Source organism: Synchiropus splendidus, chromosome 15, assembly GCF_027744825.2.
Source record: "Synchiropus splendidus isolate RoL2022-P1 chromosome 15, RoL_Sspl_1.0, whole genome shotgun sequence".
Classification (NCBI taxonomy): Eukaryota; Metazoa; Chordata; class Actinopteri; order Syngnathiformes; family Callionymidae; genus Synchiropus; species Synchiropus splendidus.
Window position 1 is genome coordinate 22,190,553 of NC_071348.1, and position 27,603 is coordinate 22,218,155.

Below are 27,603 nucleotides of genomic sequence, written 5' to 3' on the forward strand. Positions count from 1 at the left end.
ATGTTCTGAAGCTTCCCTGAAAAGTTATGGCACAATGCACAAAAACGCTTTTCAGCCTGAGATAAGGTGGGTTTCGGAACGCCAAACATAAAAGTGTTGATAACTTTCGAAAAACACTTCAGACAGCTTAGATTTGATGTGCACCTACTAGAAAGACCCTTTCTGCTATAGTGGGAGGTTAAAATTTCATGTTCTGAAGCTTCCCTGAAAAGTTATGGCACAATGCGTAAAAACGCTTTTCAGCCTGAGATAAGGTGGGTTTCGGAACGCCAAACATAAAAGTGTTGATAACTTTGGAAAAACACTTCAGACAGTTTAGATTTGATGTGCAACTACTAGAAAGACCCTTTCTGCTATAGTGGGAGGTTAAAATTTCATGTTCTGAAGCTTCCCTGAAAAGTTATGGCACAATGCACAAAAACGCTTTTCAGCCTGAGATAAGGTGGGTTTCGGAACGCCAAACATAAAAGTGTTAATAACTTTGGAAAAACACTTCAGACAGTTTAGATTTGATGTGCAACTACTAGAAAGACCCTTTCTGCTATAGTGGGAGGTTAAAATTTCATGATCTGAAGCTTCCCTGAAAAGTTATGGCACAATGCACAAAAACGCTTTTCAGCCTGAGATAAGGTGGGTTTCGGAACGCCAAACATAAAAGTGTTGATAACTTTGGAAAAACACTTCAGACAGTTTAGATTTGATGTGCAACTACTAGAAAGACCCTTTCTGCTATAGTGGGAGGTTAAAATTTCATGTTCTGAAGCTTCCCTGAAAAGTTATGGCACAATGCACAAAAACGCTTTTCAGCCTGAGATAAGGTGGGTTTCGGAACGCCAAACATAAAAGTGTTGATAACTTTGGAAAAACACTTCAGACAGTTTAGATTTGATGTGCAACTACTAGAAAGACCCTTTCTGCTATAGTGGGAGGTTAAAATTTCATGTTCTGAAGCTTTCCTGAAAAGTTATGGCACAATGCACAAAAACGCTTTTCAGCCTGAGATAAGGTGGGTTTCGGAAGGCCAAACATAAAAGTGTTGATAACATTTGAAAAACACTTCAGACAGCTTAGATTTGATGTGCAACTACTAGAAAGACCCTTTCTGCTATAGTGGGAGGTTAAAATTTCATGTTCTGAAGCTTCCCTGAAAAGTTATGGCACAATGCACAAAAACGCTTTTCAGCCTGAGATAAGGTGGGTTTCGGAACGCCAAACATAAAAGTGTTGATAACTTTCGAAAAACACTTCAGAGAGCTTAGATTTGATGTGCACCTACTAGAAAGACCCTTTCTGCTATAGTGGGAGGTTAAAATTTCATGTTCTGAAGCTTCCCTGAAAAGTTATGGCACAATGCGTAAAAACGCTTTTCAGCCTGAGATAAGGTGGGTTTCGGAACGCCAAACATAAAAGTGTTGATAACTTTGGAAAAACACTTCAGACAGTTTAGATTTGATGTGCAACTACTAGAAAGACCCTTTCTGCTATAGTGGGAGGTTAAAATTTCATGTTCTGAAGCTTTCCTGAAAAGTTATGGCACAATGCACAAAAACGCTTTTCAGCCTGAGATAAGGTGGGTTTCGGAACGCCAAACATAAAAGTGTTGATAACTTTGGAAAAACACTTCAGACAGTTTAGATTTGATGTGCAACTACTAGAAAGACCCTTTCTGCTATAGTGGGAGGTTAAAATTTCATGTTCTGAAGCTTCCCTGAAAAGTTATGGCACAATGCACAAAAACGCTTTTCAGCCTGAGATAAGGTGGGTTTCGGAACGCCAAACATAAAAGTTTTAATAACTTTGGAAAAACACTTCAGACAGTTTAGATTTGATGTGCAACTACTAGAAAGACCCTTTCTGCTATAGTGGGAGGTTAAAATGTCATGTTCTGAAGCTTCCCTGAAAAGTTATGGCACAATGCACAAAAACGCTTCCCAGCCTGAGATAAGGTGGGTTTCGGAACGCCAAACATAAAAGTGTTAATAACTTTGGAAAAACACTTCAGACAGTTTAGATTTGATATGCAACTACTAGAAAGACCCTTTCTGCTATAGTGGGAGGTTAAAATTTCATGTTCTGAAGCTTCCCTGAAAAGTTATGGCACAATGCACAAAAACGCTTTTCAGCCTGAGATAAGGTGGGTTTCCGAACGCCAAACATAAAAGTGTTGATAACTTTCGAAAAACACTTCAGAGAGCTTAGATTTGATGTGCACCTACTAGAAAGACCCTTTCTGCTATAGTGGGAGGTTAAAATTTCATGTTCTGAAGCTTCCCTGAAAAGTTATGGCACAATGCGTAAAAACGCTTTTCAGCCTGAGATAAGGTGGGTTTCGGAACGCCAAACATAAAAGTGTTGATAACTTTGGAAAAACACTTCAGACAGTTTAGATTTGATGTGCAACTACTAGAAAGACCCTTTCTGCTATAGTGGGAGGTTAAAATTTCATGTTCTGAAGCTTTCCTGAAAAGTTATGGCACAATGCACAAAAACGCTTTTCAGCCTGAGATAAGGTGGGTTTCGGAACGCCAAACATAAAAGTGTTGATAACTTTTGAAAAACACTTCAGACAGCTTAGATTTGATGTGCAACTACTAGAAAGACCCTTTCTGCTATAGTGGGAGGTTAAAATTTCATGTTCTGAAGCTTCCCTGAAAAGTTATGGCACAATGCACAAAAACGCTTTTCAGCCTGAGATAAGGTGGGTTTCGGAACGCCAAACATAAAAGTGTTGATAACTTTGGAAAAACACTTCAGACAGTTTAGATTTGATGTGCAACTACTAGAAAGACCCTTTCTGCTATAGTGGGAGGTTAAAATTTCATGTTCTGAAGCTTTCCTGAAAAGTTATGGCACAATGCACAAAAACGCTTTTCAGCCTGAGATAAGGTGGGTTTCGGAACGCCAAACATAAAAGTGTTAATAACTTTGGAAAAACACTTCAGACAGTTTAGATTTGATGTGCAACTACTAGAAAGACCCTTTCTGCTATAGTGGGAGGTTAAAATTTCATGTTCTGAAGCTTCCCTGAAAAGTTATGGCACAATGCACAAAAACGCTTTTCAGCCTGAGATAAGGTGGGTTTCGGAACGCCAAACATAAAAGTGTTGATAACTTTCGAAAAACACTTCAGAGAGCTTAGATTTGATGTGCACCTACTAGAAAGACCCTTTCTGCTATAGTGGGAGGTTTAAATTTCATGTTCTGAAGCTTCCCTGAAAAGTTATGGCACAATGCGTAAAAACGCTTTTCAGCCTGAGATAAGGTGGGTTTCGGAACGCCAAACATAAAAGTGTTGATAACTTTGGAAAAACACTTCAGACAGTTTAGATTTGATGTGCAACTACTAGAAAGACCCTTTCTGCTATAGTGGGAGGTTAAAATTTCATGTTCTGAAGCTTTCCTGAAAAGTTATGGCACAATGCACAAAAACGCTTTTCAGCCTGAGATAAGGTGGGTTTCGGAACGCCAAACATAAAAGTGTTGATAACTTTTGAAAAACACTTCAGACAGCTTAGATTTGATGTGCAACTACTAGAAAGACCCTTTCTGCTATAGTGGGAGGTTAAAATTTCATGTTCTGAAGCTTCCCTGAAAAGTTATGGCACAATGCACAAAAACGCTTTTCAGCCTGAGATAAGGTGGGTTTCGGAACGCCAAACATAAAAGTGTTGATAACTTTCGAAAAACACTTCAGACAGCTTAGATTTGATGTGCACCTAATAGAAAGACCCTTTCTGCTATAGTGGGAGGTTAAAATTTCATGTTCTGAAGCTTCCCTGAAAAGTTATGGCACAATGCACAAAAACGCTTTTCAGCCTGAGATAAGGTGGGTTTCGGAACGCCAAACATAAAAGTGTTGATAACTTTGGAAAAACACTTCAGACAGTTTAGATTTGATGTGCAACTACTAGAAAGACCCTTTCTGCTATAGTGGAAGGTTAAAATTTCATGTTCTGAAGCTTCCCTGAAAAGTTATGGCACAATGCACAAAAACGCTTTTCAGCCTGAGATAAGGTGGGTTTCGGAACGCCAAACATAAAAGTGTTGATAACTTTGGAAAAACACTTCAGACAGCTTAGATTTGATGTGCAACTACTAGAAAGACCCTTTCTGCTATAGTGGGAGGTTAAAATTTCATGTTCTGAAGCTTCCCTGAAAAGTTATGGCACAATGCACAAAAACGCTTTTCAGCCTGAGATAAGGTGGGTTTCGGAACGCCAAACATAAAAGTGTTGATAACTTTCGAAAAACACTTCAGACAGCTTAGATTTGATGTGCACCTACTAGAAAGACCCTTTCTGCTATAGTGGGAGGTTAAAATTTCATGTTCTGAAGCTTCCCTGAAAAGTTATGGCACAATGCGTAAAAACGCTTTTCAGCCTGAGATAAGGTGGGTTTCGGAACGCCAAACATAAAAGTGTTGATAACTTTGGAAAACCACTTCAGACAGTTTAGATTTGATGTGCAACTACTAGAAAGACCCTTTCTGCTATAGTGGGAGGTTAAAATTTCATGTTCTGAAGCTTCCCTGAAAAGTTATGGCACAATGCACAAAAACGCTTTTCAGCCTGAGATAAGGTGGGTTTCGGAACGCCAAACATAAAAGTGTTAATAACTTTGGAAAAACACTTCAGACAGTTTAGATTTGATGTGCAACTACTAGAAAGACCCTTTCTGCTATAGTGGGAGGTTAAAATTTCATGTTCTGAAGCTTCCCTGAAAAGTTATGGCACAATGCACAAAAACGCTTTTCAGCCTGAGATAAGGTGGGTTTCGGAACGCCAAACATAAAAGTGTTGATAACTTTGGAAAAACACTTCAGACAGCTTAGATTTGATGTGCAACTACGAGAAAGACCCTTTCTGCTATAGTGGGAGGTTAAAATTTCATGTTCTGAAGCTTCCCTGAAAAGTTATGGCACAATGCACAAAAACGCTTTTCAGCCTGAGATAAGGTGGGTTTCGGAACGCCAAACATAAAAGTGTTGATAACTTTCGAAAAACACTTCAGACAGCTTAGATTTGATGTGCACCTACTAGAAAGACCCTTTCTGCTATAGTGGGAGGTTAAAATTTCATGTTCTGAAGCTTCCCTGAAAAGTTATGGCACAATGCGTAAAAACGCTTTTCAGCCTGAGATAAGGTGGGTTTCGGAACGCCAAACATAAAAGTGTTGATAACTTTGGAAAAACACTTCAGACAGTTTAGATTTGATGTGCAACTACTAGAAAGACCCTTTCTGCTATAGTGGGAGGTTAAAATTTCATGTTCTGAAGCTTCCCTGAAAAGTTATGGCACAATGCACAAAAACGCTTTTCAGCCTGAGATAAGGTGGGTTTCGGAACGCCAAACATAAAAGTGTTGATAACTTTGGAAAAACACTTCAGACAGTTTAGATTTGATGTGCAACTACTAGAAAGACCCTTTCTGCTATAGTGGGAGGTTAAAATTTCATGTTCTGAAGCTTTCCTGAAAAGTTATGGCACAATGCACAAAAACGCTTTTCAGCCTGAGATAAGGTGGGTTTCGGAACGCCAAACATAAAAGTGTTGATAACTTTTGAAAAACACTTCAGACAGCTTAGATTTGATGTGCAACTACTAGAAAGACCCTTTCTGCTATAGTGGGAGGTTAAAATTTCATGTTCTGAAGCTTCCCTGAAAAGTTATGGCACAATGCACAAAAACGCTTTTCAGCCTGAGATAAGGTGGGTTTCGGAACGCCAAACATAAAAGTGTTGATAACTTTCGAAAAACACTTCAGACAGCTTAGATTTGATGTGCACCTACTAGAAAGACCCTTTCTGCTATAGTGGGAGGTTAAAATTTCATGTTCTGAAGCTTCCCTGAAAAGTTATGGCACAATGCGTAAAAACGCTTTTCAGCCTGAGATAAGGTGGGTTTCGGAACGCCAAACATAAAAGTGTTGATAACTTTGGAAAAACACTTCAGACAGTTTAGATTTGATGTGCAACTACTAGAAAGACCCTTTCTGCTATAGTGGGAGGTTAAAATTTCATGTTCTGAAGCTTCCCTGAAAAGTTATGGCACAATGCACAAAAACGCTTTTCAGCCTGAGATAAGGTGGGTTTCGGAACGCCAAACATAAAAGTGTTAATAACTTTGGAAAAACACTTCAGACAGTTTAGATTTGATGTGCAACTACTAGAAAGACCCTTTCTGCTATAGTGGGAGGTTAAAATTTCATGATCTGAAGCTTCCCTGAAAAGTTATGGCACAATGCACAAAAACGCTTTTCAGCCTGAGATAAGGTGGGTTTCGGAACGCCAAACATAAAAGTGTTGATAACTTTGGAAAAACACTTCAGACAGTTTAGATTTGATGTGCAACTACTAGAAAGACCCTTTCTGCTATAGTGGGAGGTTAAAATTTCATGTTCTGAAGCTTCCCTGAAAAGTTATGGCACAATGCACAAAAACGCTTTTCAGCCTGAGATAAGGTGGGTTTCGGAACGCCAAACATAAAAGTGTTGATAACTTTGGAAAAACACTTCAGACAGTTTAGATTTGATGTGCAACTACTAGAAAGACCCTTTCTGCTATAGTGGGAGGTTAAAATTTCATGTTCTGAAGCTTTCCTGAAAAGTTATGGCACAATGCACAAAAACGCTTTTCAGCCTGAGATAAGGTGGGTTTCGGAACGCCAAACATAAAAGTGTTGATAACATTTGAAAAACACTTCAGACAGCTTAGATTTGATGTGCAACTACTAGAAAGACCCTTTCTGCTATAGTGGGAGGTTAAAATTTCATGTTCTGAAGCTTCCCTGAAAAGTTATGGCACAATGCGTAAAAACGCTTTTCAGCCTGAGATAAGGTGGGTTTCGGAACGCCAAACATAAAAGTGTTGATAACTTTCGAAAAACACTTCAGACAGCTTAGATTTGATGTGCACCTACTAGAAAGACCCTTTCTGCTATAGTGGGAGGTTAAAATTTCATGTTCTGAAGCTTCCCTGAAAAGTTATGGCACAATGCGTAAAAACGCTTTTCAGCCTGAGATAAGGTGGGTTTCGGAACGCCAAACATAAAAGTGTTGATAACTTTGGAAAAACACTTCAGACAGTTTAGATTTGATGTGCAACTACTAGAAAGACCCTTTCTGCTATAGTGGGAGGTTAAAATTTCATGTTCTGAAGCTTCCCTGAAAAGTTATGGCACAATGCACAAAAACGCTTTTCAGCCTGAGATAAGGTGGGTTTCGGAACGCCAAACATAAAAGTGTTGATAACTTTGGAAAAACACTTCAGACAGTTTAGATTTGATGTGCAACTACTAGAAAGACCCTTTCTGCTATAGTGGGAGGTTAAAATTTCATGTTCTGAAGCTTTCCTGAAAAGTTATGGCACAATGCACAAAAACGCTTTTCAGCCTGAGATAAGGTGGGTTTCGGAACGCCAAACATAAAAGTGTTGATAACTTTTGAAAAACACTTCAGACAGCTTAGATTTGATGTGCAACTACTAGAAAGACCCTTTCTGCTATAGTGGGAGGTTAAAATTTCATGTTCTGAAGCTTCCCTGAAAAGTTATGGCACAATGCACAAAAACGCTTTTCAGCCTGAGATAAGGTGGGTTTCGGAACGCCAAACATAAAAGTGTTGATAACTTTCGAAAAACACTTCAGACAGCTTAGATTTGATGTGCACCTACTAGAAAGACCCTTTCTGCTATAGTGGGAGGTTAAAATTTCATGTTCTGAAGCTTCCCTGAAAAGTTATGGCACAATGCGTAAAAACGCTTTTCAGCCTGAGATAAGGTGGGTTTCGGAACGCCAAACATAAAAGTGTTGATAACTTTGGAAAAACACTTCAGACAGTTTAGATTTGATGTGCAACTACTAGAAAGACCCTTTCTGCTATAGTGGGAGGTTAAAATTTCATGTTCTGAAGCTTCCCTGAAAAGTTATGGCACAATGCACAAAAACGCTTTTCAGCCTGAGATAAGGTGGGTTTCGGAACGCCAAACATAAAAGTGTTAATAACTTTGGAAAAACACTTCAGACAGTTTAGATTTGATGTGCAACTACTAGAAAGACCCTTTCTGCTATAGTGGGAGGTTAAAATTTCATGATCTGAAGCTTCCCTGAAAAGTTATGGCACAATGCACAAAAACGCTTTTCAGCCTGAGATAAGGTGGGTTTCGGAACGCCAAACATAAAAGTGTTGATAACTTTGGAAAAACACTTCAGACAGTTTAGATTTGATGTGCAACTACTAGAAAGACCCTTTCTGCTATAGTGGGAGGTTAAAATTTCATGTTCTGAAGCTTCCCTGAAAAGTTATGGCACAATGCACAAAAACGCTTTTCAGCCTGAGATAAGGTGGGTTTCGGAACGCCAAACATAAAAGTGTTGATAACTTTGGAAAAACACTTCAGACAGCTTAGATTTGATGTGCACCTACTAGAAAGACCCTTTCTGCTATAGTGGGAGGTTAAAATTTCATGTTCTGAAGCTTCCCTGAAAAGTTATGGCACAATGCGTAAAAACGCTTTTCAGCCTGAGATAAGGTGGGTTTCGGAACGCCAAACATAAAAGTGTTGATAACTTTGGAAAAACACTTCAGACAGTTTAGATTTGATGTGCAACTACTAGAAAGACCCTTTCTGCTATAGTGGGAGGTTAAAATTTCATGTTCTGAAGCTTCCCTGAAAAGTTATGGCACAATGCACAAAAACGCTTTTCAGCCTGAGATAAGGTGGGTTTCGGAACGCCAAACATAAAAGTGTTGATAACTTTGGAAAAACACTTCAGACAGTTTAGATTTGATGTGCAACTACTAGAAAGACCCTTTCTGCTATAGTGGGAGGTTAAAATTTCATGTTCTGAAGCTTTCCTGAAAAGTTATGGCACAATGCACAAAAACGCTTTTCAGCCTGAGATAAGGTGGGTTTCGGAACGCCAAACATAAAAGTGTTGATAACTTTTGAAAAACACTTCAGACAGCTTAGATTTGATGTGCAACTACTAGAAAGACCCTTTCTGCTATAGTGGGAGGTTAAAATTTCATGTTCTGAAGCTTCCCTGAAAAGTTATGGCACAATGCACAAAAACGCTTTTCAGCCTGAGATAAGGTGGGTTTCGGAACGCCAAACATAAAAGTGTTGATAACTTTCGAAAAACACTTCAGACAGCTTAGATTTGATGTGCACCTACTAGAAAGACCCTTTCTGCTATAGTGGGAGGTTAAAATTTCATGTTCTGAAGCTTCCCTGAAAAGTTATGGCACAATGCGTAAAAACGCTTTTCAGCCTGAGATAAGGTGGGTTTCGGAACGCCAAACATAAAAGTGTTGATAACTTTGGAAAAACACTTCAGACAGTTTAGATTTGATGTGCAACTACTAGAAAGACCCTTTCTGCTATAGTGGGAGGTTAAAATTTCATGTTCTGAAGCTTCCCTGAAAAGTTATGGCACAATGCACAAAAACGCTTTTCAGCCTGAGATAAGGTGGGTTTCGGAACGCCAAACATAAAAGTGTTAATAACTTTGGAAAAACACTTCAGACAGTTTAGATTTGATGTGCAACTACTAGAAAGACCCTTTCTGCTATAGTGGGAGGTTAAAATTTCATGATCTGAAGCTTCCCTGAAAAGTTATGGCACAATGCACAAAAACGCTTTTCAGCCTGAGATAAGGTGGGTTTCGGAACGCCAAACATAAAAGTGTTGATAACTTTGGAAAAACACTTCAGACAGTTTAGATTTGATGTGCAACTACTAGAAAGACCCTTTCTGCTATAGTGGGAGGTTAAAATTTCATGTTCTGAAGCTTCCCTGAAAAGTTATGGCACAATGCACAAAAACGCTTTTCAGCCTGAGATAAGGTGGGTTTCGGAACGCCAAACATAAAAGTGTTGATAACTTTGGAAAAACACTTCAGACAGTTTAGATTTGATGTGCAACTACTAGAAAGACCCTTTCTGCTATAGTGGGAGGTTAAAATTTCATGTTCTGAAGCTTTCCTGAAAAGTTATGGCACAATGCACAAAAACGCTTTTCAGCCTGAGATAAGGTGGGTTTCGGAACGCCAAACATAAAAGTGTTGATAACTTTCGAAAAACACTTCAGACAGCTTAGATTTGATGTGCACCTACTAGAAAGACCCTTTCTGCTATAGTGGGAGGTTAAAATTTCATGTTCTGAAGCTTCCCTGAAAAGTTATGGCACAATGCGTAAAAACGCTTTTCAGCCTGAGATAAGGTGGGTTTCGGAACGCCAAACATAAAAGTGTTGATAACTTTGGAAAAACACTTCAGACAGTTTAGATTTGATGTGCAACTACTAGAAAGACCCTTTCTGCTATAGTGGGAGGTTAAAATTTCATGTTCTGAAGCTTCCCTGAAAAGTTATGGCACAATGCACAAAAACGCTTTTCAGCCTGAGATAAGGTGGGTTTCGGAACGCCAAACATAAAAGTGTTGATAACTTTGGAAAAACACTTCAGACAGTTTAGATTTGATGTGCAACTACTAGAAAGACCCTTTCTGCTATAGTGGGAGGTTAAAATTTCATGTTCTGAAGCTTTCCTGAAAAGTTATGGCACAATGCACAAAAACGCTTTTCAGCCTGAGATAAGGTGGGTTTCGGAACGCCAAACATAAAAGTGTTGATAACTTTTGAAAAACACTTCAGACAGCTTAGATTTGATGTGCAACTACTAGAAAGACCCTTTCTGCTATAGTGGGAGGTTAAAATTTCATGTTCTGAAGCTTCCCTGAAAAGTTATGGCACAATGCACAAAAACGCTTTTCAGCCTGAGATAAGGTGGGTTTCGGAACGCCAAACATAAAAGTGTTGATAACTTTCGAAAAACACTTCAGACAGCTTAGATTTGATGTGCACCTACTAGAAAGACCCTTTCTGCTATAGTGGGAGGTTAAAATTTCATGTTCTGAAGCTTCCCTGAAAAGTTATGGCACAATGCGTAAAAACGCTTTTCAGCCTGAGATAAGGTGGGTTTCGGAACGCCAAACATAAAAGTGTTGATAACTTTGGAAAAACACTTCAGACAGTTTAGATTTGATGTGCAACTACTAGAAAGACCCTTTCTGCTATAGTGGGAGGTTAAAATTTCATGTTCTGAAGCTTCCCTGAAAAGTTATGGCACAATGCACAAAAACGCTTTTCAGCCTGAGATAAGGTGGGTTTCGGAACGCCAAACATAAAAGTGTTAATAACTTTGGAAAAACACTTCAGACAGTTTAGATTTGATGTGCAACTACTAGAAAGACCCTTTCTGCTATAGTGGGAGGTTAAAATTTCATGATCTGAAGCTTCCCTGAAAAGTTATGGCACAATGCACAAAAACGCTTTTCAGCCTGAGATAAGGTGGGTTTCGGAACGCCAAACATAAAAGTGTTGATAACTTTGGAAAAACACTTCAGACAGTTTAGATTTGATGTGCAACTACTAGAAAGACCCTTTCTGCTATAGTGGGAGGTTAAAATTTCATGTTCTGAAGCTTCCCTGAAAAGTTATGGCACAATGCACAAAAACGCTTTTCAGCCTGAGATAAGGTGGGTTTCGGAACGCCAAACATAAAAGTGTTGATAACTTTGGAAAAACACTTCAGACAGTTTAGATTTGATGTGCAACTACTAGAAAGACCCTTTCTGCTATAGTGGGAGGTTAAAATTTCATGTTCTGAAGCTTTCCTGAAAAGTTATGGCACAATGCACAAAAACGCTTTTCAGCCTGAGATAAGGTGGGTTTCGGAACGCCAAACATAAAAGTGTTGATAACATTTGAAAAACACTTCAGACAGCTTAGATTTGATGTGCAACTACTAGAAAGACCCTTTCTGCTATAGTGGGAGGTTAAAATTTCATGTTCTGAAGCTTCCCTGAAAAGTTATGGCACAATGCGTAAAAACGCTTTTCAGCCTGAGATAAGGTGGGTTTCGGAACGCCAAACATAAAAGTGTTGATAACTTTCGAAAAACACTTCAGACAGCTTAGATTTGATGTGCACCTACTAGAAAGACCCTTTCTGCTATAGTGGGAGGTTAAAATTTCATGTTCTGAAGCTTCCCTGAAAAGTTATGGCACAATGCGTAAAAACGCTTTTCAGCCTGAGATAAGGTGGGTTTCGGAACGCCAAACATAAAAGTGTTGATAACTTTGGAAAAACACTTCAGACAGTTTAGATTTGATGTGCAACTACTAGAAAGACCCTTTCTGCTATAGTGGGAGGTTAAAATTTCATGTTCTGAAGCTTCCCTGAAAAGTTATGGCACAATGCACAAAAACGCTTTTCAGCCTGAGATAAGGTGGGTTTCGGAACGCCAAACATAAAAGTGTTGATAACTTTGGAAAAACACTTCAGACAGTTTAGATTTGATGTGCAACTACTAGAAAGACCCTTTCTGCTATAGTGGGAGGTTAAAATTTCATGTTCTGAAGCTTTCCTGAAAAGTTATGGCACAATGCACAAAAACGCTTTTCAGCCTGAGATAAGGTGGGTTTCGGAACGCCAAACATAAAAGTGTTGATAACTTTTGAAAAACACTTCAGACAGCTTAGATTTGATGTGCAACTACTAGAAAGACCCTTTCTGCTATAGTGGGAGGTTAAAATTTCATGTTCTGAAGCTTCCCTGAAAAGTTATGGCACAATGCACAAAAACGCTTTTCAGCCTGAGATAAGGTGGGTTTCGGAACGCCAAACATAAAAGTGTTGATAACTTTCGAAAAACACTTCAGACAGCTTAGATTTGATGTGCACCTACTAGAAAGACCCTTTCTGCTATAGTGGGAGGTTAAAATTTCATGTTCTGAAGCTTCCCTGAAAAGTTATGGCACAATGCGTAAAAACGCTTTTCAGCCTGAGATAAGGTGGGTTTCGGAACGCCAAACATAAAAGTGTTGATAACTTTGGAAAAACACTTCAGACAGTTTAGATTTGATGTGCAACTACTAGAAAGACCCTTTCTGCTATAGTGGGAGGTTAAAATTTCATGTTCTGAAGCTTCCCTGAAAAGTTATGGCACAATGCACAAAAACGCTTTTCAGCCTGAGATAAGGTGGGTTTCGGAACGCCAAACATAAAAGTGTTAATAACTTTGGAAAAACACTTCAGACAGTTTAGATTTGATGTGCAACTACTAGAAAGACCCTTTCTGCTATAGTGGGAGGTTAAAATTTCATGATCTGAAGCTTCCCTGAAAAGTTATGGCACAATGCACAAAAACGCTTTTCAGCCTGAGATAAGGTGGGTTTCGGAACGCCAAACATAAAAGTGTTGATAACTTTGGAAAAACACTTCAGACAGTTTAGATTTGATGTGCAACTACTAGAAAGACCCTTTCTGCTATAGTGGGAGGTTAAAATTTCATGTTCTGAAGCTTCCCTGAAAAGTTATGGCACAATGCACAAAAACGCTTTTCAGCCTGAGATAAGGTGGGTTTCGGAACGCCAAACATAAAAGTGTTGATAACTTTGGAAAAACACTTCAGACAGTTTAGATTTGATGTGCAACTACTAGAAAGACCCTTTCTGCTATAGTGGGAGGTTAAAATTTCATGTTCTGAAGCTTTCCTGAAAAGTTATGGCACAATGCACAAAAACGCTTTTCAGCCTGAGATAAGGTGGGTTTCGGAACGCCAAACATAAAAGTGTTGATAACATTTGAAAAACACTTCAGACAGCTTAGATTTGATGTGCAACTACTAGAAAGACCCTTTCTGCTATAGTGGGAGGTTAAAATTTCATGTTCTGAAGCTTCCCTGAAAAGTTATGGCACAATGCGTAAAAACGCTTTTCAGCCTGAGATAAGGTGGGTTTCGGAACGCCAAACATAAAAGTTTTAATAACTTTGGAAAAACACTTCAGACAGTTTAGATTTGATGTGCAACTACTAGAAAGACCCTTTCTGCTATAGTGGGAGGTTAAAATTTCATGTTCTGAAGCTTCCCTGAAAAGTTATGGCACAATGCACAAAAACGCTTTTCAGCCTGAGATAAGGTGGGTTTCCGAACGCCAAACATAAAAGTGTTGATAACTTTCGAAAAACACTTCAGAGAGCTTAGATTTGATGTGCACCTACTAGAAAGACCCTTTCTGCTATAGTGGGAGGTTAAAATTTCATGTTCTGAAGCTTCCCTGAAAAGTTATGGCACAATGCGTAAAAACGCTTTTCAGCCTGAGATAAGGTGGGTTTCGGAACGCCAAACATAAAAGTGTTGATAACTTTGGAAAAACACTTCAGACAGTTTAGATTTGATGTGCAACTACTAGAAAGACCCTTTCTGCTATAGTGGGAGGTTAAAATTTCATGTTCTGAAGCTTTCCTGAAAAGTTATGGCACAATGCACAAAAACGCTTTTCAGCCTGAGATAAGGTGGGTTTCGGAACGCCAAACATAAAAGTGTTGATAACTTTTGAAAAACACTTCAGACAGCTTAGATTTGATGTGCAACTACTAGAAAGACCCTTTCTGCTATAGTGGGAGGTTAAAATTTCATGTTCTGAAGCTTCCCTGAAAAGTTATGGCACAATGCACAAAAACGCTTTTCAGCCTGAGATAAGGTGGGTTTCGGAACGCCAAACATAAAAGTGTTGATAACTTTGGAAAAACACTTCAGACAGTTTAGATTTGATGTGCAACTACTAGAAAGACCCTTTCTGCTATAGTGGGAGGTTAAAATTTCATGTTCTGAAGCTTTCCTGAAAAGTTATGGCACAATGCACAAAAACGCTTTTCAGCCTGAGATAAGGTGGGTTTCGGAACGCCAAACATAAAAGTGTTAATAACTTTGGAAAAACACTTCAGACAGTTTAGATTTGATGTGCAACTACTAGAAAGACCCTTTCTGCTATAGTGGGAGGTTAAAATTTCATGTTCTGAAGCTTCCCTGAAAAGTTATGGCACAATGCACAAAAACGCTTTTCAGCCTGAGATAAGGTGGGTTTCGGAACGCCAAACATAAAAGTGTTGATAACTTTCGAAAAACACTTCAGAGAGCTTAGATTTGATGTGCACCTACTAGAAAGACCCTTTCTGCTATAGTGGGAGGTTTAAATTTCATGTTCTGAAGCTTCCCTGAAAAGTTATGGCACAATGCGTAAAAACGCTTTTCAGCCTGAGATAAGGTGGGTTTCGGAACGCCAAACATAAAAGTGTTGATAACTTTGGAAAAACACTTCAGACAGTTTAGATTTGATGTGCAACTACTAGAAAGACCCTTTCTGCTATAGTGGGAGGTTAAAATTTCATGTTCTGAAGCTTTCCTGAAAAGTTATGGCACAATGCACAAAAACGCTTTTCAGCCTGAGATAAGGTGGGTTTCGGAACGCCAAACATAAAAGTGTTGATAACTTTTGAAAAACACTTCAGACAGCTTAGATTTGATGTGCAACTACTAGAAAGACCCTTTCTGCTATAGTGGGAGGTTAAAATTTCATGTTCTGAAGCTTCCCTGAAAAGTTATGGCACAATGCACAAAAACGCTTTTCAGCCTGAGATAAGGTGGGTTTCGGAACGCCAAACATAAAAGTGTTGATAACTTTCGAAAAACACTTCAGACAGCTTAGATTTGATGTGCACCTACTAGAAAGACCCTTTCTGCTATAGTGGGAGGTTAAAATTTCATGTTCTGAAGCTTCCCTGAAAAGTTATGGCACAATGCACAAAAACGCTTTTCAGCCTGAGATAAGGTGGGTTTCGGAACGCCAAACATAAAAGTGTTGATAACTTTGGAAAAACACTTCAGACAGTTTAGATTTGATGTGCAACTACTAGAAAGACCCTTTCTGCTATAGTGGAAGGTTAAAATTTCATGTTCTGAAGCTTCCCTGAAAAGTTATGGCACAATACACAAAAACGCTTTTCAGCCTGAGATAAGGTGGGTTTCGGAACGCCAAACATAAAAGTGTTGATAACTTTGGAAAAACACTTCAGACAGCTTAGATTTGATGTGCAACTACTAGAAAGACCCTTTCTGCTATAGTGGGAGGTTAAAATTTCATGTTCTGAAGCTTCCCTGAAAAGTTATGGCACAATGCACAAAAACGCTTTTCAGCCTGAGATAAGGTGGGTTTCGGAACGCCAAACATAAAAGTGTTGATAACTTTCGAAAAACACTTCAGACAGCTTAGATTTGATGTGCACCTACTAGAAAGACCCTTTCTGCTATAGTGGGAGGTTTAAATTTCATGTTCTGAAGCTTCCCTGAAAAGTTATGGCACAATGCGTAAAAACGCTTTTCAGCCTGAGATAAGGTGGGTTTCGGAACGCCAAACATAAAAGTGTTGATAACTTTGGAAAAACACTTCAGACAGTTTAGATTTGATGTGCAACTACTAGAAAGACCCTTTCTGCTATAGTGGGAGGTTAAAATTTCATGTTCTGAAGCTTTCCTGAAAAGTTATGGCACAATGCACAAAAACGCTTTTCAGCCTGAGATAAGGTGGGTTTCGGAACGCCAAACATAAAAGTGTTGATAACTTTTGAAAAACACTTCAGACAGCTTAGATTTGATGTGCAACTACTAGAAAGACCCTTTCTGCTATAGTGGGAGGTTAAAATTTCATGTTCTGAAGCTTCCCTGAAAAGTTATGGCACAATGCACAAAAACGCTTTTCAGCCTGAGATAAGGTGGGTTTCGGAACGCCAAACATAAAAGTGTTGATAACTTTCGAAAAACACTTCAGACAGCTTAGATTTGATGTGCACCTACTAGAAAGACCCTTTCTGCTATAGTGGGAGGTTAAAATTTCATGTTCTGAAGCTTCCCTGAAAAGTTATGGCACAATGCACAAAAACGCTTTTCAGCCTGAGATAAGGTGGGTTTCGGAACGCCAAACATAAAAGTGTTGATAACTTTGGAAAAACACTTCAGACAGTTTAGATTTGATGTGCAACTACTAGAAAGACCCTTTCTGCTATAGTGGAAGGTTAAAATTTCATGTTCTGAAGCTTCCCTGAAAAGTTATGGCACAATGCACAAAAACGCTTTTCAGCCTGAGATAAGGTGGGTTTCGGAACGCCAAACATAAAAGTGTTGATAACTTTGGAAAAACACTTCAGACAGCTTAGATTTGATGTGCAACTACTAGAAAGACCCTTTCTGCTATAGTGGGAGGTTAAAATTTCATGTTCTGAAGCTTCCCTGAAAAGTTATGGCACAATGCACAAAAACGCTTTTCAGCCTGAGATAAGGTGGGTTTCGGAACGCCAAACATAAAAGTGTTGATAACTTTCGAAAAACACTTCAGACAGCTTAGATTTGATGTGCACCTACTAGAAAGACCCTTTCTGCTATAGTGGGAGGTTAAAATTTCATGTTCTGAAGCTTCCCTGAAAAGTTATGGCACAATGCGTAAAAACGCTTTTCAGCCTGAGATAAGGTGGGTTTCGGAACGCCAAACATAAAAGTGTTGATAACTTTGGAAAACCACTTCAGACAGTTTAGATTTGATGTGCAACTACTAGAAAGACCCTTTCTGCTATAGTGGGAGGTTAAAATTTCATGTTCTGAAGCTTCCCTGAAAAGTTATGGCACAATGCACAAAAACGCTTTTCAGCCTGAGATAAGGTGGGTTTCGGAACGCCAAACATAAAAGTGTTGATAACTTTGGAAAAACACTTCAGACAGTTTAGATTTGATGTGCAACTACTAGAAAGACCCTTTCTGCTATAGTGGGAGGTTAAAATTTCATGTTCTGAAGCTTCCCTGAAAAGTTATGGCACAATGCACAAAAACGCTTTTCAGCCTGAGATAAGGTGGGTTTCGGAACGCCAAACATAAAAGTGTTAATAACTTTGGAAAAACACTTCAGACAGTTTAGATTTGATGTGCAACTACTAGAAAGACCCTTTCTGCTATAGTGGGAGGTTAAAATTTCATGTTCTGAAGCTTTCCTGAAAAGTTATGGCACAATGCACAAAAACGCTTTTCAGCCTGAGATAAGGTGGGTTTCGGAACGCCAAACATAAAAGTGTTGATAACTTTTGAAAAACACTTCAGACAGCTTAGATTTGATGTGCAACTACTAGAAAGACCCTTTCTGCTATAGTGGGAGGTTAAAATTTCATGTTCTGAAGCTTCCCTGAAAAGTTATGGCACAATGCACAAAAACGCTTTTCAGCCTGAGATAAGGTGGGTTTCGGAACGCCAAACATAAAAGTGTTAATAACTTTGGAAAAACACTTCAGACAGTTTAGATTTGATGTGCAACTACTAGAAAGACCCTTTCTGCTATAGTGGGAGGTTAAAATTTCATGTTCTGAAGCTTCCCTGAAAAGTTATGGCACAATGCACAAAAACGCTTTTCAGCCTGAGATAAGGTGGGTTTCGGAACGCCAAACATAAAAGTGTTGATAACTTTGGAAAAACACTTCAGACAGTTTAGATTTGATGTGCAACTACTCGAAAGACCCTTTCTGCTATAGTGGGAGGTTAAAATTTCATGTTCTGAAGCTTTCCTGAAAAGTTATGGCACAATGCACAAAAACGCTTTTCAGCCTGAGATAAGGTGGGTTTCGGAACGCCAAACATAAAAGTGTTGATAACTTTTGAAAAACACTTCAGACAGCTTAGATTTGATGTGCAACTACTAGAAAGACCCTTTCTGCTATAGTGGGAGGTTAAAATTTCATGTTCTGAAGCTTCCCTGAAAAGTTATGGCACAATGCACAAAAACGCTTTTCAGCCTGAGATAAGGTGGGTTTCGGAACGCCAAACATAAAAGTGTTGATAACTTTCGAAAAACACTTCAGACAGCTTAGATTTGATGTGCAACTACGAGAAAGACCCTTTCTGCTATAGTGGGAGGTTAAAATTTCATGTTCTGAAGCTTCCCTGAAAAGTTATGGCACAATGCACAAAAACGCTTTTCAGCCTGAGATAAGGTGGGTTTCGGAACGCCAAACATAAAAGTGTTGATAACTTTCGAAAAACACTTCAGACAGCTTAGATTTGATGTGCACCTACTAGAAAGACCCTTTCTGCTATAGTGGGAGGTTAAAATTTCATGTTCTGAAGCTTCCCTGAAAAGTTATGGCACAATGCGTAAAAACGCTTTTCAGCCTGAGATAAGGTGGGTTTCGGAACGCCAAACATAAAAGTGTTGATAACTTTGGAAAAACACTTCAGACAGTTTAGATTTGATGTGCAACTACTAGAAAGACCCTTTCTGCTATAGTGGGAGGTTAAAATTTCATGTTCTGAAGCTTCCCTGAAAAGTTATGGCACAATGCACAAAAACGCTTTTCAGCCTGAGATAAGGTGGGTTTCGGAACGCCAAACATAAAAGTGTTAATAACTTTGGAAAAACACTTCAGACAGTTTAGATTTGATGTGCAACTACTAGAAAGACCCTTTCTGCTATAGTGGGAGGTTAAAATTTCATGTTCTGAAGCTTTCCTGAAAAGTTATGGCACAATGCACAAAAACGCTTTTCAGCCTGAGATAAGGTGGGTTTCGGAACGCCAAACATAAAAGTGTTGATAACTTTTGAAAAACACTTCAGACAGCTTAGATTTGATGTGCAACTACTAGAAAGACCCTTTCTGCTATAGTGGGAGGTTAAAATTTCATGTTCTGAAGCTTCCCTGAAAAGTTATGGCACAATGCACAAAAACGCTTTTCAGCCTGAGATAAGGTGGGTTTCGGAACGCCAAACATAAAAGTGTTAATAACTTTGGAAAAACACTTCAGACAGTTTAGATTTGATGTGCAACTACTAGAAAGACCCTTTCTGCTATAGTGGGAGGTTAAAATTTCATGTTCTGAAGCTTCCCTGAAAAGTTATGGCACAATGCACAAAAACGCTTTTCAGCCTGAGATAAGGTGGGTTTCGGAACGCCAAACATAAAAGTGTTGATAACTTTGGAAAAACACTTCAGACAGTTTAGATTTGATGTGCAACTACTCGAAAGACCCTTTCTGCTATAGTGGGAGGTTAAAATTTCATGTTCTGAAGCTTTCCTGAAAAGTTATGGCACAATGCACAAAAACGCTTTTCAGCCTGAGATAAGGTGGGTTTCGGAACGCCAAACATAAAAGTGTTGATAACTTTTGAAAAACACTTCAGACAGCTTAGATTTGATGTGCAACTACTAGAAAGACCCTTTCTGCTATAGTGGGAGGTTAAAATTTCATGTTCTGAAGCTTCCCTGAAAAGTTATGGCACAATGCACAAAAACGCTTTTCAGCCTGAGATAAGGTGGGTTTCGGAACGCCAAACATAAAAGTGTTGATAACTTTCGAAAAACACTTCAGACAGCTTAGATTTGATGTGCACCTACTAGAAAGACCCTTTCTGCTATAGTGGGAGGTTAAAATTTCATGTTCTGAAGCTTCCCTGAAAAGTTATGGCACAATGCGTAAAAACGCTTTTCAGCCTGAGATAAGGTGGGTTTCGGAACGCCAAACATAAAAGTGTTGATAACTTTGGAAAAACACTTCAGACAGTTTAGATTTGATGTGCAACTACTAGAAAGACCCTTTCTGCTATAGTGGGAGGTTAAAATTTCATGTTCTGAAGCTTCCCTGAAAAGTTATGGCACAATGCACAAAAACGCTTTTCAGCCTGAGATAAGGTGGGTTTCGGAACGCCAAACATAAAAGTGTTAATAACTTTGGAAAAACACTTCAGACAGTTTAGATTTGATGTGCAACTACTAGAAAGACCCTTTCTGCTATAGTGGGAGGTTAAAATTTCATGTTCTGAAGCTTCCCTGAAAAGTTATGGCACAATGCACAAAAACGCTTTTCAGCCTGAGATAAGGTGGGTTTCGGAACGGCAAACATAAAAGTGTTGATAACTTTGGAAAAACACTTCAGACAGTTTAGATTTGATGTGCAACTACTAGAAAGACCCTTTCTGCTATAGTGGGAGGTTAAAATTTCATGTTCTGAAGCTTCCCTGAAAAGTTATGGCACAATGCACAAAAACGCTTTTCAGCCTGAGATAAGGTGGGTTTCGGAACGCCAAACATAAAAGTGTTAATAACTTTGGAAAAACACTTCAGACAGTTTAGATTTGATGTGCAACTACTAGAAAGACCCTTTCTGCTATAGTGGGAGGTTAAAATTTCATGTTCTGAAGCTTTCCTGAAAAGTTATGGCACAATGCACAAAAACGCTTTTCAGCCTGAGATAAGGTGGGTTTCGGAACGCCAAACATAAAAGTGTTGATAACTTTTGAAAAACACTTCAGACAGCTTAGATTTGATGTGCAACTACTAGAAAGACCCTTTCTGCTATAGTGGGAGGTTAAAATTTCATGTTCTGAAGCTTCCCTGAAAAGTTATGGCACAATGCACAAAAACGCTTTTCAGCCTGACATAAGGTGGGTTTCGGAACGCCAAACATAAAAGTGTTAATAACTTTGGAAAAACACTTCAGACAGTTTAGATTTGATGTGCAACTACTAGAAAGACCCTTTCTGCTATAGTGGGAGGTTAAAATTTCATGTTCTGAAGCTTCCCTGAAAAGTTATGGCACAATGCGTAAAAACGCTTTTCAGCCTGAGATAAGGTGGGTTTCGGAACGCCAAACATAAAAGTGTTGATAACTTTGGAAAAACACTTCAGACAGTTTAGATTTGATGTGCAACTACTAGAAAGACCCTTTCTGCTATAGTGGGAGGTTAAAATTTCATGTTCTGAAGCTTTCCTGAAAAGTTATGGCACAATGCACAAAAACGCTTTTCAGCCTGAGATAAGGTGGGTTTCGGAACGCCAAACATAAAAGTGTTGATAACTTTGGAAAAACACTTCAGACAGTTTAGATTTGATGTGCAACTACTAGAAAGACCCTTTCTGCTATAGTGGGAGGTTAAAATTTCATGTTCTGAAGCTTCCCTGAAAAGTTATGGCACAATGCACAAAAACGCTTTTCAGCCTGAGATAAGGTGGGTTTCGGAACGCCAAACATAAAAGTGTTAATAACTTTGGAAAAACACTTCAGACAGTTTAGATTTGATGTGCAACTACTAGAAAGACCCTTTCTGCTATAGTGGGAGGTTAAAATTTCATGTTCTGAAGCTTCCCTGAAAAGTTATGGCACAATGCACAAAAACGCTTTTCAGCCTGAGATAAGGTGGGTTTCGGAACGCCAAACATAAAAGTGTTGATAACTTTCGAAAAACACTTCAGAGAGCTTAGATTTGATGTGCACCTACTAGAAAGACACTTTCTGCTATAGTGGAAGGTTAAAATTTCATGTTCTGAAGCTTCCCTGAAAAGTTATGGCACAATGCGTAAAAACGCTTTTCAGCCTGAGATAAGGTGGGTTTCGGAACGCCAAACATAAAAGTGTTGATAACTTTGGAAAAACACTTCAGACAGTTTAGATTTGATGTGCAACTACTAGAAAGACCCTTTCTGCTATAGTGGGAGGTTAAAATTTCATGTTCTGAAGCTTTCCTGAAAAGTTATGGCACAATGCACAAAAACGCTTTTCAGCCTGAGATAAGGTGGGTTTCGGAACGCCAAACATAAAAGTGTTGATAACTTTTGAAAAACACTTCAGACAGCTTAGATTTGATGTGCAACTACTAGAAAGACCCTTTCTGCTATAGTGGGAGGTTAAAATTTCATGTTCTGAAGCTTCCCTGAAAAGTTATGGCACAATGCACAAAAACGCTTTTCAGCCTGAGATAAGGTGGGTTTCGGAACGCCAAACATAAAAGTGTTGATAACTTTGGAAAAACACTTCAGACAGTTTAGATTTGATGTGCAACTACTAGAAAGACCCTTTCTGCTATAGTGGGAGGTTAAAATTTCATGTTCTGAAGCTTCCCTGAAAAGTTATGGCACAATGCACAAAAACGCTTTTCAGCCTGAGATAAGATGGGTTTCGGAACGCCAAACATAAAAGTGTTAATAACTTTGGAAAAACACTTCAGACAGTTTAGATTTGATGTGCAACTACTAGAAAGACCCTTTCTGCTATAGTGGGAGGTTAAAATTTCATGTTCTGAAGCTTCCCTGAAAAGTTATGGCACAATGCACAAAAACGCTTTTCAGCCTGAGATAAGGTGGGTTTCGGAACGCCAAACATAAAAGTGTTGATAACTTTCGAAAAACACTTCAGAGAGCTTAGATTTGATGTGCACCTACTAGAAAGACCCTTTCTGCTATAGTGGGAGGTTAAAATTTCATGTTCTGAAGCTTCCCTGAAAAGTTATGGCACAATGCGTAAAAACGCTTTTCAGCCTGAGATAAGGTGGGTTTCGGAACGCCAAACATAAAAGTGTTGATAACTTTGGAAAAACACTTCAGACAGTTTAGATTTGATGTGCAACTACTAGAAAGACCCTTTCTGCTATAGTGGGAGGTTAAAATTTCATGTTCTGAAGCTTTCCAGAAAAGTTATGGCACAATGCACAAAAACGCTTTTCAGCCTGACATAAGGTGGGTTTCGGAACGCCAAACATAAAAGTGTTGATAACGTTTGAAAAACACTTCAGACAGCTTAGATTTGATGTGCAACTACTAGAAAGACCCTTTCTGCTATAGTGGGAGGTTAAAATTTCATGTTCTGAAGCTTCCCTGAAAAGTTATGGCACAATGCACAAAAACGCTTTTCAGCCTGAGATAAGGTGGGTTTCGGAACGCCAAACATAAAAGTGTTAATAACTTTGGAAAAACACTTCAGACAGTTTAGATTTGATGTGCAACTACTAGAAAGACCCTTTCTGCTATAGTGGGAGGTTAAAATTTCATGTTCTGAAGCTTCCCTGAAAAGTTATGGCACAATGCACAAAAACGCTTTTCAGCCTGAGATAAGGTGGGTTTCGGAACGCCAAACATAAAAGTGTTGATAACTTTGGAAAAACACTTCAGACAGTTTAGATTTGATGTGCAACTACTAGAAAGACCCTTTCTGCTATAGTGGGAGGTTAAAATTTCATGTTCTGAAGCTTTCCTGAAAAGTTATGGCACAATGCACAAAAACGCTTTTCAGCCTGAGATAAGGTGGGTTTCGGAAGGCCAAACATAAAAGTGTTGATAACTTTTGAAAAACACTTCAGACAGTTTAGATTTGAAGTGCAACTACTAGAAAGACCCTTTCTGCTATAGTGGGAGGTTAAAATTTCATGTTCTGAAGCTTCCCTGAAAAGTTATGGCACAATGCACAAAAACGCTTTTCAGCCTGAGATAAGGTGGGTTTCGGAACGCCAAACATAAAAGTGTTAATAACTTTGGAAAAACACTTCAGACAGTTTAGATTTGATGTGCAACTACGAGAAAGACCCTTTCTGCTATAGTGGGAGGTTAAAATTTCATGTTCTGAAGCTTCCCTGCAAAGTTATGGCACAATGCACAAAAACGCTTTTCAGCCTGAGATAAGGTTTGTTTCGGAACGCCAAACATAAAAGTGTTGATAACTTTCGAAAAACACTTCAGAGAGCTTAGATTTGATGTGCACCTACTAGAAAGACCCTTTCTGCTATAGTGGGAGGTTAAAATTTCATGTTCTGAAGCTTCCCTGAAAAGTTATGGCACAATGCGTAAAAACGCTTTTCAGCCTGAGATAAGGTGGGTTTCGGAACGCCAAACATAAAAGTGTTGATAACTTTGGAAAAACACTTCAGACAGTTTAGATTTGATGTGCAACTACTAGAAAGACCCTTTCTGCTATAGTGGGAGGTTAAAATTTCATGTTCTGAAGCTTTCCTGAAAAGTTATGGCACAATGCACAAAAACGCTTTTCAGCCTGAGATAAGGTGGGTTTCGGAACGCCAAACATAAAAGTGTTGATAACTTTTGAAAAACACTTCAGACAGCTTAGATTTGATGTGCAACTACTAGAAAGACCCTTTCTGCTATAGTGGGACGTTAAAATTTCATGTTCTGAAGCTTCCCTGAAAAGTTATGGCACAATGCACAAAAACGCTTTTCAGCCTGAGATAAGGTGGGTTTCGGAACGCCAAACATAAAAGTGTTGATAACTTTCGAAAAACACTTCAGACAGCTTTGATTTGATGTGCACCTACTAGAAAGACCCTTTCTGCTATAGTGGGAGGTTAAAATTTCATGTTCTGAAGCTTCCCTGAAAAGTTATGGCACAATGCGTAAAAACGCTTTTCAGCCTGAGATAAGGACTGGCATCACGCTAGCCCGCGATCTACAAATACCCATCTCGCCAGCCCACAAAAAAAAAACCATGCGCGTCTATTTGTGCCGATACGGTAGCGACTCCGTAAGCGCCAGTAAAGGGTAGTTGTGTGTTACGGAGATGATAAATAGTATTAAATATTATATAAAATATATTATATAAATCAATATGATTAAGAACACATATTACAAAAACCACAAGAGGTGAGTTTGGAGTGTTTTTACTGTAGAATTCTGAAATAAATTGACTTTATGTACTGTAATAACATGTATATTATAAAAAAATATTTATAAAAAAAACTACAAGAGGTTAGTGAAATCTTTCACTGGATTCCTGTTCAGGGAGCTCTACTCTACTATCTCTGTGAGTTTGAAGAGTTTTTACTGTAGTATTATGAAATAAATTGACTTTATGTACTGTAATAACATGTATATTATAAAAGAAATTATATAAAATAAACCAAAAGAGGTTAGTGAAATCTTTCACTGCATTCCTGTTCAGGGTGGTCTACTCTACTATCCCTGTGAGTTTGGAGTGTTTTTACTGTAGAATTATGAAATAAATGGACTTCATGTACTCTGACAACATGGATATTAATAAAAAATTATATAAAAAAAACTACAAGAGGTTAGTGAAATCTTTCACTGCATTCCTGTTCAGGGAGCTCTACTCTACTATCTCTGTGAGTTTGGAGTGTTTTTACTGTAGAATTATGAAATAAATTAACTCTATGTATTGTAATAACATGTATATAATGAAAAAAAATATAAAAAAAACTACAAGAGGTTAGTGAAATCTTTCACTGGATTCCTGTTCATGGTGGTCTACTCTACTATCCCTGTGAGTTTGAAGAGTTTTTACTGTAGAATTATAAAATAAATTGACTTTATGTATTGTAATAACAAGTATATTATGAAAAAAAATAAAAAAAAATAAACTAAAAGAGGTTAGTGAAATCTTTCACCGGATTCCTGATCAGGGAGCTCTACTCTACTATCCCTGTGAGTTTGAAGAGTTTTTACTGTAGAATTATAAAATAAATTGACTTTATGTATTGTAATAACAAGTATATTATGAAATTTTTTTATATAAAATAAACTAAAAGAGGTTAGTGAAATCTTTCACTGGATTCCTGTTCAGGGAGCTCTACTCTACTATCCCTGTAAGTTTGAAGAGGTTTTACTGTAGAATTCTGAAATAAATTGACTTTATGTACTGTAATAACATGTATATTATAAAAGAAATTATATAAAATAAACCAAAAGAGGTTAGTGAAATCTTTCACTGGATTCCTGTTCATGGTGGTCTACTCTACTATCCCTGTGAGTTTGAAGAGTTTTTACTGTAGAATTATAAAATAAATCCACTTTATGTACTGTAATAACAAGTATATTATGAAAAAATTATATTTAAAAAACTACAAGAGGTTAGTGAAATCTTTCACTGGATTCCTGTTCAGGGAGCTCTGCTCTACCATCCCTGTGAGTTTGGAGTGTTTTTACTGTAGAATTATGAAATAAATTGACTTTATGTACTCTGACAACATGGATATTAATAAAAAATTATATAAAAAAAACTACAAGAGGTTAGTGAAATCTTTCACTGGATTCCTGTTCAGGGAGCTCTACTCTACTATCCCTGTAAGTTTGAAGAGGTTTTACTGTAGAATTCTGAAATAAATTGACTTTATGTACTGTAATAAGATGTATATTATAAAAAAATTATATAAAAAAAACTACAAGAGGTTAGTGAAATCTTTCACTGGATTCCTGTTCAGGGAGCTCTGCTCTACCATCCATGTGAGTTTGGAGTGTTTTTACTGTAGAATTATGAAATAAATTGACTTTATGTACTGTAATAAGATGTATATAATGAAAAAAATTATATAAAAAAAACTACAAGAGGTTAGTGAAATCTTTCACTGGATTCCTGTTCAGGGAGCTCTGCTCTACCATCCATGTGAGTTTGGAGTGTTTTTACTGTAGAATTATAAAATAAATTGACTTTATGTACTGTAATAAGATGTATATAATGAAAGAAATTATATAAAATAAACCAAAAGAGGTTAGTGAAATCTTTCACTGGATTCCTGTTCAGGGAGCTCTGCTCTACTATCCATGTGAGTTTGGAGTGTTTTTACTGTAGAATTATGAAATAAATTGACTTTATGTACTGTAATAAGATGTATATAATGAAAAAAATTATATAAAAAAAACTACAAGAGGTTAGTGAAATCTTTCACTGGATTCCTGTTCAGGGAGCTCTGCTCTACTATCCATGTGAGTTTGGAGTGTTTTTACTGTAGAATTATGAAATAAATTGACTTTATGTACTGTAATAAGATGTGTACATGTCCTGGTGCCTAAAATCAGTCTACCCATAACAAAATACCATCACTCGCTGAATCACATTAGGATAGATCATTTAGTAACCATGGGTGGCATTTATTAATTTTCTTTTTTTCTTTTTAACTGTGCATTGATCAGAACACTTTCCAATTATAAACATGACCTTTTC